The sequence below is a fragment of the Canis lupus genome, chromosome 13, assembly GCF_011100685.1.
Source record: "Canis lupus familiaris isolate Mischka breed German Shepherd chromosome 13, alternate assembly UU_Cfam_GSD_1.0, whole genome shotgun sequence".
Classification (NCBI taxonomy): Eukaryota; Metazoa; Chordata; class Mammalia; order Carnivora; family Canidae; genus Canis; species Canis lupus.
Genome location: NC_049234.1, coordinates 40,009,884 through 40,025,288, shown reverse-complemented (window position 1 = coordinate 40,025,288; position 15,405 = coordinate 40,009,884). Strand labels below are relative to the sequence as shown.

The window sequence follows — 15,405 nt, the reverse complement described above, 5'->3', positions numbered from 1 at the left end:
TATGATTATGATTAGGGCACCTGAGTGGCTCAGTCAGTTAAGCATCTGACTTTGCTTAGGTCCTGGTCTCAGGGTCCTGAGGTGGAGCCCCTCAATGGGCTCCTGCTCAGCAGGAAGCCTGCTTGTCCCTCTCCCTCTGCTTCTGCCCCTCCCCTTGCTTGTGCTTGCCATCTCTCAATTAAATAAATAAAATATTTTAAAAATTATTATAAAAGCTTACTGTGCGTCTAGCACTATTCTAAATTACATGTATCATCTCATTTAATCTTTGCAACAATGATATAAGATTAATTCTTTTACTCTTGGCATTTTATAGTTGAGTCTATTTTATGTTGATAACAACCTAAGTTTGATATCATTGTAAAGCTCTCCTCCCAACGTTTTACGTGTTTAAGATCATATTTTGTATCTTTTTATCTTGTGTATCCCTTAAGTAATTATTGTAATTATAGTTATTTTTTACTACTTTTTCTTTTAACCTTCATACTAGCTTTAAAAGATTACTCCACTACCTTCACTATATTTGCCTTTCCAGTGAGATTTATTCTTTCATGTGTTCTTATTACTAATTAGCACCCTTAATTTTCAGCTTAGAGAAATCCCTTTGCCGTCTCTTGTAAGGTCAGTTTAGTGGTGATGAAGTCCTTTGGCTTCTGTTTGTCTGGAAAACTCTTCATCTCTTCTTCATTTTTGACTGATAACCACCAAGCAGAGAATTCTTGGTTGGAAGCCTTTTTTTTTTCTATTTCAGCGCATTAAATATATCATACTGCTCTCCTGTGGCCTGCAAAGTTTCTGCTGAAAATTCTGTTGCTAGTCTTACAAAGGTTCCCTTGTATGTGACGAGTTGTTTTTCTCTGGCTGCTTTTAAGATCCTCTCCTGGTCCTTAACCTTTAACACTTGAATTATATGTCTTGTGGGTCTCTTTGGATTTATCTTATATAAAACTCTCTGGGATTCCTGGATCTGGATGTCTGTTTCCTTTCCCATGTTAGGGAAGTTTTAAGCCATTATTTCTTCAAATAAGATTTTTGGTTCTCTTTCCCTCTCCCTTTAGTTGCCTGGGGACCCTATGATGGGAACATCTGATGTTGCCCTGTAAGTCACTATTTTCACCTGTTCTCTTCCTTTTAGCTTTTTTGCTGCTCTGATTGGTTGAGTTCCACTGTTTTGTCTTTTTGTTGACTGATTCTTTCTTCTGCTTCATCTGGTCTGCTGTTGAATCCCTCTAGTATATTTTTTTACTTCGGCTATTGTATTCTTCAACTCTATGACTTCTTCTATTTGGTACTTTCTTATATTATTCATCTCTTTGATGAAGTTCTCACTGTGTTCATCCTTTTGGCTCCCCAGGTTTGATCAGCATATTTATGACCACTAATTAGTACACTTTAACACTTGAATTGTTTATCTCTATTTCATTATCTTTGTTTTCCCCAGAGGTTTTATCTTGTTCTTTCATTTGGAGCATATTCCTCTACTTCCTCACTTTGCTTGACTCTCTATGTTGGTTTCTATTTGGTAGATGAAACAAATACCTCTTCCAGTCTTGGAGAAGTGGCCTTGTATAGGAGATGACCCTGGTTTAACCCTGCCTCAGCTCTTGGTTTTCTTCCAAACCTCTGTGCTTTTCCAAGTAGCCTATTACATCTTCAATAGCTATCAGTGGTTGAGAATGTGCCGAAACCTGTCAATGTCCCAAAGGGGAGGATCTCAGCATGGATTTATTTATTTATTTATTTATTTATTTGATCTCAGCATTTAGATTCAGGCTGACTAAAACCAGACCCTCAGGCATCAACTTTCTGAAGTGTGCAGATATATACAGTCCTATAGGACTACAAGTGCAAGCCCCATTGGCCACCAGAGCCAGGGATCTGGAGGTGTCCCCTGAGCAGCAGTCACATAATTTGTGAAGAGTATATAAACTCTTTTCTGGGTGATACTGGTGAGGTGAAGCAGGTCAGAGGGAAAGCAGCAAGATGGCATCCACAGCCTATGTTCTTTGAGAGCAATTCCAGAAGCCACTAAATGTGTGCCAAACCTGAATCTTGCACCTCATACCAAAACTCCAAGACAAGTGTCTTTCACAGAAATACTGGGGAGTGTACCATGGTCTGCCGTCTGTGCAGTGCCATAGGGATGATAGCCTGCCTGCCAAGAACCATCCCTCTGATTGTCACAGTCTCTTGGGACCCAGGAATGCAAGTGCCCCTGGCCACCAGAACCAGGCAATTAAGGGGCATCCCCCCAGGTGGCAACTGCAAAAACTTGAGCTCCAGACACAAAAAGTAGAGCACCAAAATCATGTAACACTCCCTCCAGGACACGCTGGCACTCTGGAGCACAGCAGAGGGTGAGCATGAAGACAGCACCTGCTCGGGGGAAAAAAAAAAAAAAAAAGGCAGCACCTGCTCTTGAAGGTCTCTGGAAAGGATTACAGTCCACCTCAAGATGCATGCCTAATCAGAAGCCTACCCCTGGTTGCATTCATGATGGTAAGCTAATAGGCCTCCATCACAGAAAAAGCAAATTTCCTGGGTTGGTTGCTTCTTACTATGCCTTAGGATGGTAGATGTTTAAGAAATGTTTCTTGGCTGGTTACAGTCCTATGGAATTCATAAGCATAAGTCCCACTGGCAACTAAAGCCAGGCAATATAGAGGTGTCTCCTGACATAAGTCAGAAAGATCACGGTGCCAGACAGACGTAGGAGTTCCTTTCCAGGAGACATGGATTATTATGTTCCTACAGGGCCAGGAACACAAGCTTTTCTGGCCTCTGCTGGCAGGTGATCAAGAGGCATCCCCTGGACTACTTTTTAATAGCTTTGGTTATAAGTCACAATAAAAGCAGCCTTGAACTAAGCCCAAGGCCTACTCCACATATGTGCCAATCTTCCTTCTCCCTCTGCCTGGGCAGACATTGCTAATGGATCGTAGCATTCTTTCCTGCCAAGGCCAAATGTGCCCCCATAATTCTCAATACCGTACTTTAGGTGGCTACCATCATCCAGCCATCCAGCCAGCCATCCAACCAGAGTTAGTGAGAAAAGTTGGAAGTAACTTGCCAACCCTAACCAAGACTGAGTTTTATGCAGAAGATAGAAATACTAAACAACTCCAAGCTAAAGGAATTAGGAAACCCAAATCCTTTTGTGTTGCCACTACTTTTCAAACCAGAGAAGGCATACAATAAAGAATATGGCTACGTGTCGGCTATCTCACTTTAGATTTTGATTGTTTTCATGGATTTCCCATCCTGCATCTATTTTAAAGTTTTATCTCCATTTCCAAGGTGTCTCTGATTCATTCTCTTTTCATATCCTCTTAAACATGGTGGCCATTCAGTGGCTAGATCTGGCCTCTCCACCTAAGAGCACTTCGCCTCCATTTTAGACCTTCCAACATTTAATATCCTCTCAGTGTCACCATCAATAGAGCTGTGAGTGAGCTCAACCTTTCCCTGGAAGTGGTGATTTAATGTGTGAATTATACAGTTATTAGAATGGGTGTCAGGGAAACAGTGTAATATATGTAATGTGGAGGCTGATAGGGCCGGAGGAGCTGAAAACGTCTGGATGATTTCTGGCACTTCTTTTAATGCTATGTCGGTTATTCTTATGACCAATCATTCAAAGCTGTCTATTACCTTCTAATAATAATAATAATATTTTTCACTTAACGTTGCACCTTTCACCAGAGGATTTCAAAGAGCTTTGCAAACATTCATTAGCACTTTATGAAGTGGGCAGGTAATATATAAATACCAAGTCACATGTCCCTGAATAGAAGCCATTAATAGTTCCCTTGACACCACATTCAGGTTAGGGCAGAAACAAAATAAGACCATATAAATGAAAAGTCAGGCATCATCATTATTGGCGTTTACTGGGCATTCACAGAATCCTACCAGAGATAGGCCTCATTTTCTTGTCTCTTAGTGTGGCGGGAAGGGTGGTCTGTTTCCCTCCTCTTGCTACCTCTCCCCATACACACAAACACTTCTTCCTGCGACACAGTACAGACCAATGTACACACAATCCAGAATACTGGATTCTTTCAGCCTCATAACTCTAAGAATTCCTGCTAATAGCAGACATCTTGATGGGAAAATCCTCACTGCCCTAAAGATTATCCTTCCACAAGAATCCTAAATACCTTAAGCCTTAAAACAAAATGTAATGACTAAAATGCACACCAGAGGCTAGGAAGGGGAAGCTGCCAGGTTCTGGGAGTGAGGGGAGTTAGAACTACTAGTTTGAGCAGTGACCACCTGAGAAGCAAGCACAAGAGGTGGCCCTAAGAGCCAAGGTTACAGGTACCCCAGATGAGTAGCTGGTGGCAAAAGGGAGAGGAGTGTCATCATATTCTATGTAATTTGTGGGACTTAGGAGATATAATTAGAAACAGAATGAAGAGCCAGTTTTGTACATTCTTCTTGACTTCTGTGTGTGTATATGGGTGTGTGTGTCCACCCACCAGATGTTCTAAGAATAGGCTAGTTTAGGCTGTGGTAATAAACATCTCCCTAAATCTTCAGACATGGACACAACCAAAGATTTGTTCACACAAATTCACTGCAGGTCCTGGTGGCTTTTTTGGGACATTTGTCCTCCATGTAGTGGGTAGCATTCCAGGCTTCAATCTTGGGTTTCTCCATCTCAACGTGACACTTCTTGGTCTACCATGCTAAGAGAAAGACAGAAAATAACACATCAGCATTTCACTGCTTTCCCCAAAAGGGACACATGCCATTTTTATTCCTAGCCTACTGGCTAGAACTGGTCACATTGTCCCACCCAACAAATGGAGGGGCAAGAAAACATAGTCTTTCATATGTCTGAGGAGGAGAGGAAAATTGGGAATATCAGTGAAAAATAGTGATATCTATCACAACTAGTAAGTACACAGTACTGGTACCAGGGCAGTGGAATCTTATCTAAGTTTCAAAAACAATATAATCGAGCCTAGAACAAGAGTGTTATCACACATGGGTTGGTCTGCCTCGCCTCACGCTCTCATGCTCTGTGGGCAGGATCAGTCTGAAAGTAAATAAATCTTCCACACGATATAGCCCAGATACAGCTAGGCATGGCTTTGTGTTTTCTCCTGCATAAACTTTTCTTCCAAAAAATTATTCCTCTCATGCTTTCTTTCTTATTTTTACCCAGTAATAAAGAAAGGTCTGAGTTAACATATTTCTCCTTGCTCAACCCCAAATTTCCTTTACATAAAGAGTGTTTGTTCTCTGACTACAAAAACAGCAGGAGAAGGGGATAATCCATTGCGCCAATATTTCCATGTTCTCTAAGAAAGTTCTGTTCCTTCTCCTTCTTGAAATTCAAGAAATGATGATCATTACATTGACTTATGCAATATTCACTCCTGATTACCCTCAATGCATTATCCGTATTGCTTCCTAATAATTGTTGACATTATTAGTTTAGGAAGATAGTTTTCACATTAACTCGCTATCTCTTCTTTAATAGACTTTTTTTTTTAAGATTTTATTTATTTATCTGAGAGAGAGTGGGTACACGAGAGAGAACAAATGGGACAGAGGGAGAAGCAGATTCCCTCTGAGCAGGGAGCCCAAATGGGGCTCGATCCCAGGACCCTGAGAAGGTAGACGCTTAACTAACGGAGCCCCCCAGGTGCCTCAGAAGAGACTTTTCTTATGGAAGGTTTCTCTTAAACCAAAAAACATTTATCATGTCCTCCACATCAGAAAGAGTATGAAGTACCAATGTACCAACTCCCTTCCTCCCACCCCTTTTGGGCCTCATCAATCCTTCATGCTCACCTGGAACCTCGTCCAGGGCAAAGTCTACTGTGTCAGAAAAATGCCAAGGCAAAGAGAAAGAAAGAACTCCTCCTGTCACAACTGAGTTCCCAGCAACCTTTCATTGGAGTTCTTTCTACTGGTGGACAGAATGGATTTGAGAGGTACAAGACTAAAAAGGCAGGGAACTGTTCCCAGACTTCTCACTTTGGGGAACTCAATTTCTTGGCTAATCTGTTTACCTATCTGTAGAAATGAAACAATAAGACTCCTGACATCATAATATTGTCCTAAGGGATAAATGAAATCACGTAGGTGTGAGATGGCCCAAAGGAGGTAGTAAAATTTATCTCCTCTTTCTGAAAAGTTTGGTCCATCTACCCTTCCTCTCCCTCAGTTTCTCTGTCTCTGTCTCTCTCCCCACCCCTAACTTTTCCGGAGGCACAAACTAAAAGGCCCACAATGAGTTTTCTTTCCCCCAGGCCTAATCCCATTAGGCCTTTACTCAAGACAAAGCTCTATTAGACCTTGGCCTGGTGAAATTCCATGAGGCCTGAAACAAAGGAGCATGTCTCTCATTATATATATTAGGAGGTGTCAAGAGAGGAGAATTGCTGATAACACATCTATATAGATGCTGTTCATTATTCCTTAATACAAGCACATGTGCAATGGCCCTTTAGTGTATCTTCCTTAAGAAAAAAGGGGTATTAATATTAATACTCTCTCTTTCAACTTGAAGGAAAAAGATTGCATAACAGACAGCTAAAGGGTTTCAGGTGTCACATACAGAGGGTAACAAGTTACATCCTTCTCAAGGAACTCCTACCCTCAGATTTACACACTCTTACAAAAGTGCTTCCCTCATGCTTCCTCTTCGTGAATCTCAACTCATCCTTTGGGAAACCTCAGCTCTCCTTTTGGAGAATCAATCCCCTCCCACGACCCAGTCCAAGGTATGCTTCTCCAAGTCTGAGTAGTTACGCGTATAGCAACACCCTGACCAGGGCTTCAGCTGGAGGGTTAGGAGGGGCAGGCTCCCAGCTGCAACAGCACTGCCCAGCATCGGGAGGACACACACCTGCCAGAGTGAATCCATTCCCAACTTCCCACTCCGGCAGTGTGAACTGAAGGCACATCTATTTACTCTCTCCAATTTTATAGCTTATAATAGTTGGGGGGAAAAAAAAAAAACAGACACATCCTCCAAAGACAAAGAATTCTCATTCATTTATTCTACAAATATTTACTGGGCATCTATGTGTGCCGGGAACTCTCCTAGATTCGGAGGACAGTTGCTTCTCCCATGAAGCGTGAATTCTAGTAAGGGGTGTGTGTGGATACCTTCTGTTTGCCCTCCCGGATCCTCTCTCCTCTCTTTTCAAGCCAACTGTACGCCTTGGAGACAGTCCTTTATGGATTGCATCAGTTGGTAGTCATGCCCTTCAGCTTCTGGTTGAATCTGGTCAATGAGGAGCAGCAGCAAAAGTCTGGATGGAAGCAGGAAAGTAAGGTCTGAGTGTTTCTTCCCCCTGACACCCTGTCTGCTGGGCCAAAGACGTGCCAAATGGCCTCTCCTGTAAACTACAGCTACTTTCTCCAGGTTCAAGTAGCTACTCTCACCCCCTGCCCCATTCAGGCCTTGGGGTGTTAACAGTTTTCTGTTATTGTTGCTATAAGAAGTACTTCTATCACTTATTCGTTTCCCTTTATCTGCCTAAATCTTTGTAAATGGTCCTTTTATCCACCCATGTGACCGGGCTGTCTTCTGTGGGACCTCTTTAAGAGAAACAGACACACAATCAAAATGATTCCTGCTTATAAGACCTAGGAGATAGGGTGGGGGCGGAAAGGCGTTATACAGGACAGTCAGGAGGGGCTCTCTGAGTGGGTGACCTGACTAACGAACAGAGTCCAGCAATGCCCTGGGATGGAGACTTCCAGACAAAGGGAAAAGCAATTCAATTGCAAAAGATCCAAAGCAGGAATGAATTCCGTATATTCAAAGAAGGAAAATGAGGCCAACGTCGTGAAGGAGGAGCGTGATGGTGATGGGATGGAGAAGCAGGCAAGGGCCAGGTCAGATCAGGTGAAGCCCAGAGCCACGGTAAGGCTTTAGATTCCATTCTTTTTTTGTTTATTTTTTTTTTTTAATTTATGATAGTCACACAGAGAGAGAGAGAGAGGCAGAGACATAGGCAGAGGGAGAAGCAGGCTCCATGCACCGGGAGCCTGACATAGGACTGGATCCTGGGTCTCCAGGATCTCACCCTGGGCCAAAGGCAGGCACTAAACCATTGCGCCACCCAGGGATCCCCTTTAGATTCCATTCTAAGTCCCATCCAATGACCTTAAAAGGGTTTAAACAGGAGTGGGGCATAATCGGAGCTACATCTTTGACAGAATTACCGCAGCCTGATCTGTGCGAATAGGTTCTTGGGGATAAGGGAGGAAGCAGGAAGATCTGTGGAAGTCTCCAGCAGCAGGAGGAGGAGGTGATGGTGGTGGAGAGGGTCGGCAAACAGCGCTGGGATGTAATACTTTTTGGAAGAAGAACTCACAGGACTTGCCACTGAATGAGATGTGAGCAGGGAGGAAAAGGAGGAATGGACGATGACCAGGAGGCCTGGGGCCGGAGCCTTTGTACGTGATAGTGCCATTAACGGAGACGGAGAAGACGGGGGCGACTTAGACATGACATGCAAATGGGGCTGTCAGGCTAAGAGATGCAAGTGTGGGTGTCACCAGCACATCCAGGGGGATTCAACGCAGAGGGGAGGGCCAGGCTGAACGAGGGAGGGAAAGCAGTTCAGCAACACCGTCTAGACCGTCTAGACCCGGAGAGATGAAGAGGAATCAGTTTCTAACTGCTCATAAATTTCAAGGTGCTGTTCTCTCAATAGCATCACTGTGTCACATTAATATGCAGAACAATGTTTACTTTCTTCCCTTCATTTTCTATTTCCAAACTGAGTATGTTCAGGCCTGCAGAAAATCAGAGGCCCAGCATTGAGCCACCTACTTTCAATAACTGTCCCTTAGAAATGCAAAGTGGTGGGGCACCTGGGGGCTCAGTGGTTGAGCATCTGCCTTCAGCTCAGGGTGTGACCCCGGGGCCCGGGATCGAGTCCCACCTCGGGCTCCCTGCATGGAGCCTGCTTCTCCCTCTGCCTGGGTCTCTGCCTCTCTCTCTGTGTCTCTCATGAATAAATAAAATCTTATACACACACACACACACACACACACACACACACAAAGGAAATGCAAAGAGGTCTTGAGCTCAAAGGGATGACTTGATTAATTTTTTTTTTTTTTTTTTTGACGTGGGCTTTCTCTCTCCACAATTTCTTGGAGAGGAAGGAAGGGATGGCTCTATTCCTTCTTGTACTCGGCATTTACAGATTGCCTATGACAGGCCAATGTCTAAGGGCTGAGGTTAGCAGAAAACAGGGAAGAAAACAAAAATCTCTGCCTTTACAGTACTTACCTTCTAGTGGGGGGGTAGACAGAAAATGAACAACTAATAGAGTTTTTAAAATTGAATGATAGGGGCGCCTGGGGGGCTCAGTCAGCTAAGCATCTGCCTTCAGCTCAGGTAATGATCCCAGGGTCCTGGGATGGAGCCCCACAGTCGGCTCCCTGCTCAGCGGGGAATCTGCTCCTCCCTCTCCCCCTGCTTGCTCTCTCTCTCTCTCTCTCTGTCTCTCTCAAATAAATAAATAAATAATCTCAAAATTAAATGATAGAATGTCTTATAAACTGCTGACAGCCCTGGAAAGACTAGATCGGAATAAGGGGCATTCAGAGCATGGAGGTGGGTTCTGATTCTCAATAGGGAGGTTGGGGCGGGTGTCATCAGGTAGGTGATATTAGAGCAGTGACCCGGGGATGGAGAATTAGCTAAGCAGACTGGATAGGGATCCGGGCAGAGGAAACAGTAAGGGTGCATGTCAGCAATGAGCCTCCACAGGAGGGGAACGGAAGAGGGGCCGGTGTGACTTAGGTAGTCATGTCTAGAAAGCCCCTCCTTCCCAACACCCACTGGGTACCACTTGTCCTCCAAAGGGCTGTTCAAATCCTATCTCCTCCATGAAGTTCTCGCCAGAGCCCATAGTTCACACCAATCCTCTCCTTTCCAGAAGACCCCAGTACCCACACGGCTTAGAAGTTGTCTGCAAACAGGTTTATTAATTCTGCTTCCACAAGTAAACTCTGGAGCTTTCTGAATTCAGGGGACCATTCTTTGTACTCTTTGTATCATCCTTGGCACATGATAATTAAATAATAAATATATTTTGGTTTATTGACTAAATGAGCAATTCCTAAATCATTTATATTTGACTTTGAAATGCTGGCACATAAATATGCATACACATATGCCTAGAATCTTCTCCCTGTCTAGTACTGACCCCTTTCCAGGATCTGGCTTTAATATCAAAAGATTGGGAACCAAGATGGACAGGAGGGATGGAAGGGTGAGGAAGCTTCAGGCGATAATGACTTGTCTGAAAAATGAATGCTGGACCCACACCATTGAAGAACAGATTTTAAAAAAAGAAGCAATAGCCCTGGAACCTCAAAGAAGAACTGAACAACAGACAGAAAAGGTGAAATGAAGATTTCTGTAAATTTTGTAACTTTAAAACTTTTAACCATGTGAATGTATTATTTATTCCAAAAAGAGAGAGAGAGAAGAAAAGAAAAAACAACAGTGTAGGAGAGTCTATCTTAGTAACAGTCTAGGTTGGCAAAGCTGACAAATGTTTTGCTCTTCAATGAGTTTTCCGAAGTTGAAAAGGCAAGTTGACATCCCTGGCAGCCTGCAGCATTAATTAGAAAGATGAGATTTCACTTTGCAATTAGACTTCATATTTTCCATTCCACTTGGTGCAACCCAAGAAATAAATGTGGGCAATGTTATAGGAAGAGTCCTTTTCTGTTCTTCCCCACATTGCCACCCTACACTAGGGACAAGACTTCACCTCTCGTCCTCTAGGGGAATGTTAGGGAGAACACCTGTACTTCCTCTCTCTCCTCTGTCACTGGTTCCTCTCCACAGAAGAGGATAGGACTGGAAAAAGAGAGCAGTCGTGGGCACATTCCAGGCAGTGGGGAGCCAGCGAGGGCCCCCACCTCTTGCCATTTGCACGTGGCCTCTCAGATCTGCATGTGCTCGACAACACAGATAGCTGTTTCCTCTCCCAACCAGTTTCTGGCAGGCCTGGCCAGGTCTCAACCTTTCCAAATGTGGGCTGAGAATGGTGAGGTCAGGACTGGGAAAGCACTGAAGGTTCTGCTTCGGAGAGGGAGGGAAAAGGCTTGCCCATATGCTCCGGGTCTCCTGGTGATAAAGCTGATCATCATTTTGCCCCTTGTGTTCTCAACTGGTTAAACACCTGCGGAAAGGGAATGGGGATTAATTTGCACCCTCAGACTTCCAATGTAATTGGATTCTCCTGATAACAAGGCATCTTAGAGAAGTCCCTAAGATATTTTGACATTTAAACACATCAGCGCCATTCTACCGAGTGATGAAGACTAGAAAGATGACTCCACAACCATTCTTCCAAGAAACGGTGGCAGATCTTATGGTTGTAATGTTCCATAAAGTAAGATTTTCAAGGAGATTTTTCCAATTAAGAAGTACTCCAAAGTCTTCATTTTAACAAATAAGATTATTAAAAATATATTTTAGTGCTGATGAAAATTTTCGACTTTGGCATTGCATATCACCTGCGTTGAGGCCCCGAGAAGGACACAACATCACGTCAGTGGTAGTCGTAACAAAAATGCAGAACTTGAAATGGATCATAAGGAAACAATCAGACAAACCCAAATTGGAGGACATCTTACAAAACAAGGGGCTGATATTTTTCAAAAATGTCACTGTCAGGAAATACAGAGGGGAAAAAAAAGGAAATACAGAGGAAAAACCACGGAATGATTGCAAGCTAAAGAAACATGGCACGTCAATACAATAAATTATCCTGGGGTGGAAAAAACAGGTGCCAGGAAGGACATTTCTGGGACAATGGACAAGACTTGAATATGTACTGTATGTTAGATAATGGCCTTGTATCAATGTGAAACTTTCTAGATTTGATGGGATCATGATGTTGATGCATTTTATGTTCTTAGAAAATGTTCGCTGATACGACCATGATTTCTACAATTTACTCCCAAAGGTTCAGCAGAAGGATAAGTAAAAAATGTTATATGTCATGCATCCTATATCATAGATATGGGTAGATAAAGTGAAAGTGGAAAAATAGGAATAATAGGTGGATCTAGGTGAACGTGTACGGTAGTTCATTGTATTGGTCTTGTAACTTTTCAGTACTTTTCTTTTTCAAATTAAAAGATGAAATTTTTAAAAAAGATACTCTCAACAAGATACCATAATTCTTATGTATTCTTCAAACTTTGAGAGAGGATTAAATAAGTCTTGAGGGTACCATAAGAGACAGAAAATCATTTCTAACAAATCTCCCGTGTCCCAGTGTACTGAGGCTGTAATTTAGGTCACCTCACATGGGGATCTAACCGTCTGAGCCACTGCTTTCCAATCTGCATGTCAAAGACAGACCCAGGGTTGAAAGTGGTGGCCCATAAATTGAGAGCTGCTCCAACTTGTCCCATCCGAGGGCTATTTGTCAGCCCCCCTTCCTTTCCGTCCTCCCCTGGGCTTGCTTTTTCCATCGTTCCCATTCCTACTTCTGTCTGTCACTATATTAAAAACACAACTGCATAAAAAAAATAAAAATAAAAAAAATAAAAACACAACTGTGCCTCCATAAGGGCATTAAAAAAAATTTTTAAATTACCCAACACTCAGAGTTAGCAATATTGCAGATTGTGTTTTTTTTTAAATATATTCACACTGCCCTCAGGCCTTTGCCAGGGAAATAGATGTGTATAACTGTACTTTATGGCAGGCCTTTTTGTAATACTGGTTTTCATAAATTTCCTTGAAAGGGGTCTCCAAGACATGCCTTATGCCAAATAGTGTTAAGGTGAGGTCTCAATGTATAATTATGACTATTTCATATAAACCATTTCCCATAAATATCAGGTAATTTGCAACTTCTATTTTGGTTATACGGCCGGGATATCTCCCCCTCCTCTTCATCGGCCCTTCCCCAAGGCGATGCAACATGTAAAGGCCTTCAGTATGTGTCAGGCACTGTGCTCCACAAACATTATGTTACTGGATATTCATTACATTATTAGCTATATGGTATGATCTCTGACAGACAAGCAAATTGAGGCTCAAGTGCTTAATTAAGTCTCTTGCCCAAAACACACAACCTGTTAATAGCAGAGCCAGAACCCCAGGCCAGAGCTACGTGACTCCATATTCCAGATATTAACACGACTACATACCTATCTCCCAGCCTCTGCTAAGCACCATCTTGGAGTCCATCAGACCAACAGCAGACCATGCAGAGACTCTAGAATCACAAGAAAATTCTAGATGTCAAATAAGAAAACAAGGACACTTCCTACTATAGGAAGAATAAAAGACTTTTGTTTTAAACCCACACTTTTATTTTTTCTAAATTGCTTGAACTTCACATTCATAGAAAAAAAAAAAACGCCAATATGTTTTGAGAACATAAAAAAAAAAAGAGAGAGAGAGAGAGAGAACGCCATTTGTTCTCTCACTGAGATCTTTCTGGACAACTCACAATGGTCTTCTGAACCAGAATCAAGTTCTTTCGCCACCCATCCAAAACTTCAAAATGCCGGTTTTGTACAGACTACACCAAAAGCTTCAGGACATAACTCACACATAAAACGTACAATACTGAATATGAAAATCTGAAATACACACTGCATAAGTAATGGCAGTAAAAAGCCAATGATATTTTAAAGATATTTTAAAGATTTAGTATTTATCATTGTAACACAGCTTTTATGTTTGATGTTATACAAAGCTATGAGCTCACTTCTGAATCAATGCTATTTTATTGCTTGCTGTTATATTTATGGAATGTTACTGTGAACAAAGCAGAGCAGGCCAAGTCTATTCCCAACATAACCTATAAATAATGTAAGTAAATAAACTAAACAAATCTTCATGAAGCAATGCATTATTTACTATTCCTTGTTGCTGAAATATGAGTTTAAATTTTGGTTACATATTAATGTAAGATCTTAGCCATTTCTAGGTCTCCCTGGGGAGTTGAATCCTAAAGTTTAACTCAGAATTAACCTTGCGTGCCTTCTCAACTCTGTAACTAAAAGCCACACTCCTCGCCAGAGCCAGAAGCTAGCCTAGAGAAGCAGCATCACCATCATAGGCCAATGATCTACACTTAGCCCAACAAAGTCTACACCAGCATCACAGTGTAACTAACCCGAGCAGGTGTTCAATAGTTTTTGGCCAGTTGGGTTTTGCAAGACAAAACCACAAGGATTTCATACTGATGGAGGCCATTTTACTTTCACATATTATACTCTGAATGGGAGTCACTCAAACTTTCTTCAAGTTTCAGAGTGTTTTTAAAGATTCACTCATTCGGAGAAGGACAAACATTATATGGTCTCATTCATTTGGGGAATATAAATAAGAGTGAAAGGGAATAGAAGGGAAGGGAGAAGAAATGTGTGGGAAATATCAGAAAGGGAGACAGAACATAAAGACTCCTAACTCTGGGAAACGAACTAGTGGTGGTGGAAGGGGAGGAGGGGGGGTGGGGGTGAATGGGTGAGGGGGGCACTGAGGGGGGCACTTGATGGGATGAGCACTGGGTGTTATTCTGTATGTTGGCAAATTGAACACCAATAAAAAATAAATTTATTAATTAAAAAAATAATAAATAAAAATTAAAAAAAAAGATTCACTCATTCATTAAATGTGAGTTGAGTCCTATCACAGTGCTAGGATGTCACAGCAAACAAGATAAGTAAGGGACTCTTTACAGAGATCACAGTCGTAGTGAAGTAGAGAATTAGCTAGCAAACAAGTAAACAATGAACAAGAGAATTTCAGGAATAAGGAGGAAACTAAAAGAGTGATATGATAGAAAATGATGGGCTCCCTGTAGAAAGGGAGGTTAGAGAATGTTTCTCTAAGGAAGTAACATTTGAACTGAAGCACCCTGAAGATGAGCAACTTTTATCAGAGTTTCTCCTTCTACTTGCTCCTCCCACCATCCCCCTTCTTTTTGTCTGTTCAGTGCCAGCTCAGGGCCACTGATCCGTGAGCAAGGGGCAGTTCAAGCTGTGGTGAGAAAACATCCCAAGGTAGGCTCCGATGGAGTTCCCTTGCAGAAAGGAGGGGAGAATTATGATAGGCAAGTGCCAGCGAGTGGATAGCCATCCCTCGCAGAGAGGGATGGTACCTGGGAACACCACTTGGTGGCAAGAGATGGGTCAGTACCAGGGGGTCACAACAGAAGTAGGGGTGGAACAGCAGAGGTGCAGACAAACCAAAGATGAGTGCAGCCTTGGGCAGCTTGAGTGGACTCAGGAGGAAGCGTCTGGGGTAGGGACATTACTGAGCTGAAGGCGGGATGTCCTGACCTAGAGGTCAACCAGATTCCATCCCCTCCTTCATTTATTCATTCCTGGGCACTCCCTGCTTGGATTACTCACAATGCAAGTTGTGCTCATCTC

At 42.5% G+C, this 15,405-nt stretch overlaps 2 long non-coding RNA genes across 7 annotated transcripts in view; one reads left to right on the top strand and one right to left on the bottom strand.

The window, feature by feature from the left end:
• Positions 1-764: 764 nt before the first annotated feature.
• LOC111098601 overlaps positions 765-15,405 on the bottom strand; it is a 27,920-nt gene continuing 13,279 nt past the window's right edge. For 2 of the 6 annotated variants that reach the window (XR_005368964.1, XR_005368965.1), the window contains exons 2-5: positions 13,168-13,235; positions 10,918-11,180; positions 7,129-7,274; positions 765-4,691 (exon numbers count right to left, since the gene is read on the bottom strand). This is a non-coding gene — a long non-coding RNA (uncharacterized LOC111098601). The remainder of the gene's footprint in view (positions 4,692-7,128; positions 7,275-10,917; positions 11,181-13,167; positions 13,236-15,405) is intronic. The other 4 variants (XR_005368962.1, XR_005368961.1, XR_005368960.1 and 1 more) reach the window with 3 other exon arrangements.
• LOC111098602 overlaps positions 14,972-15,405 on the top strand; it is a 15,344-nt gene continuing 14,910 nt past the window's right edge. The window contains exon 1 of the long non-coding RNA XR_005368966.1: positions 14,972-15,033. This is a non-coding gene — a long non-coding RNA (uncharacterized LOC111098602). The remainder of the gene's footprint in view (positions 15,034-15,405) is intronic.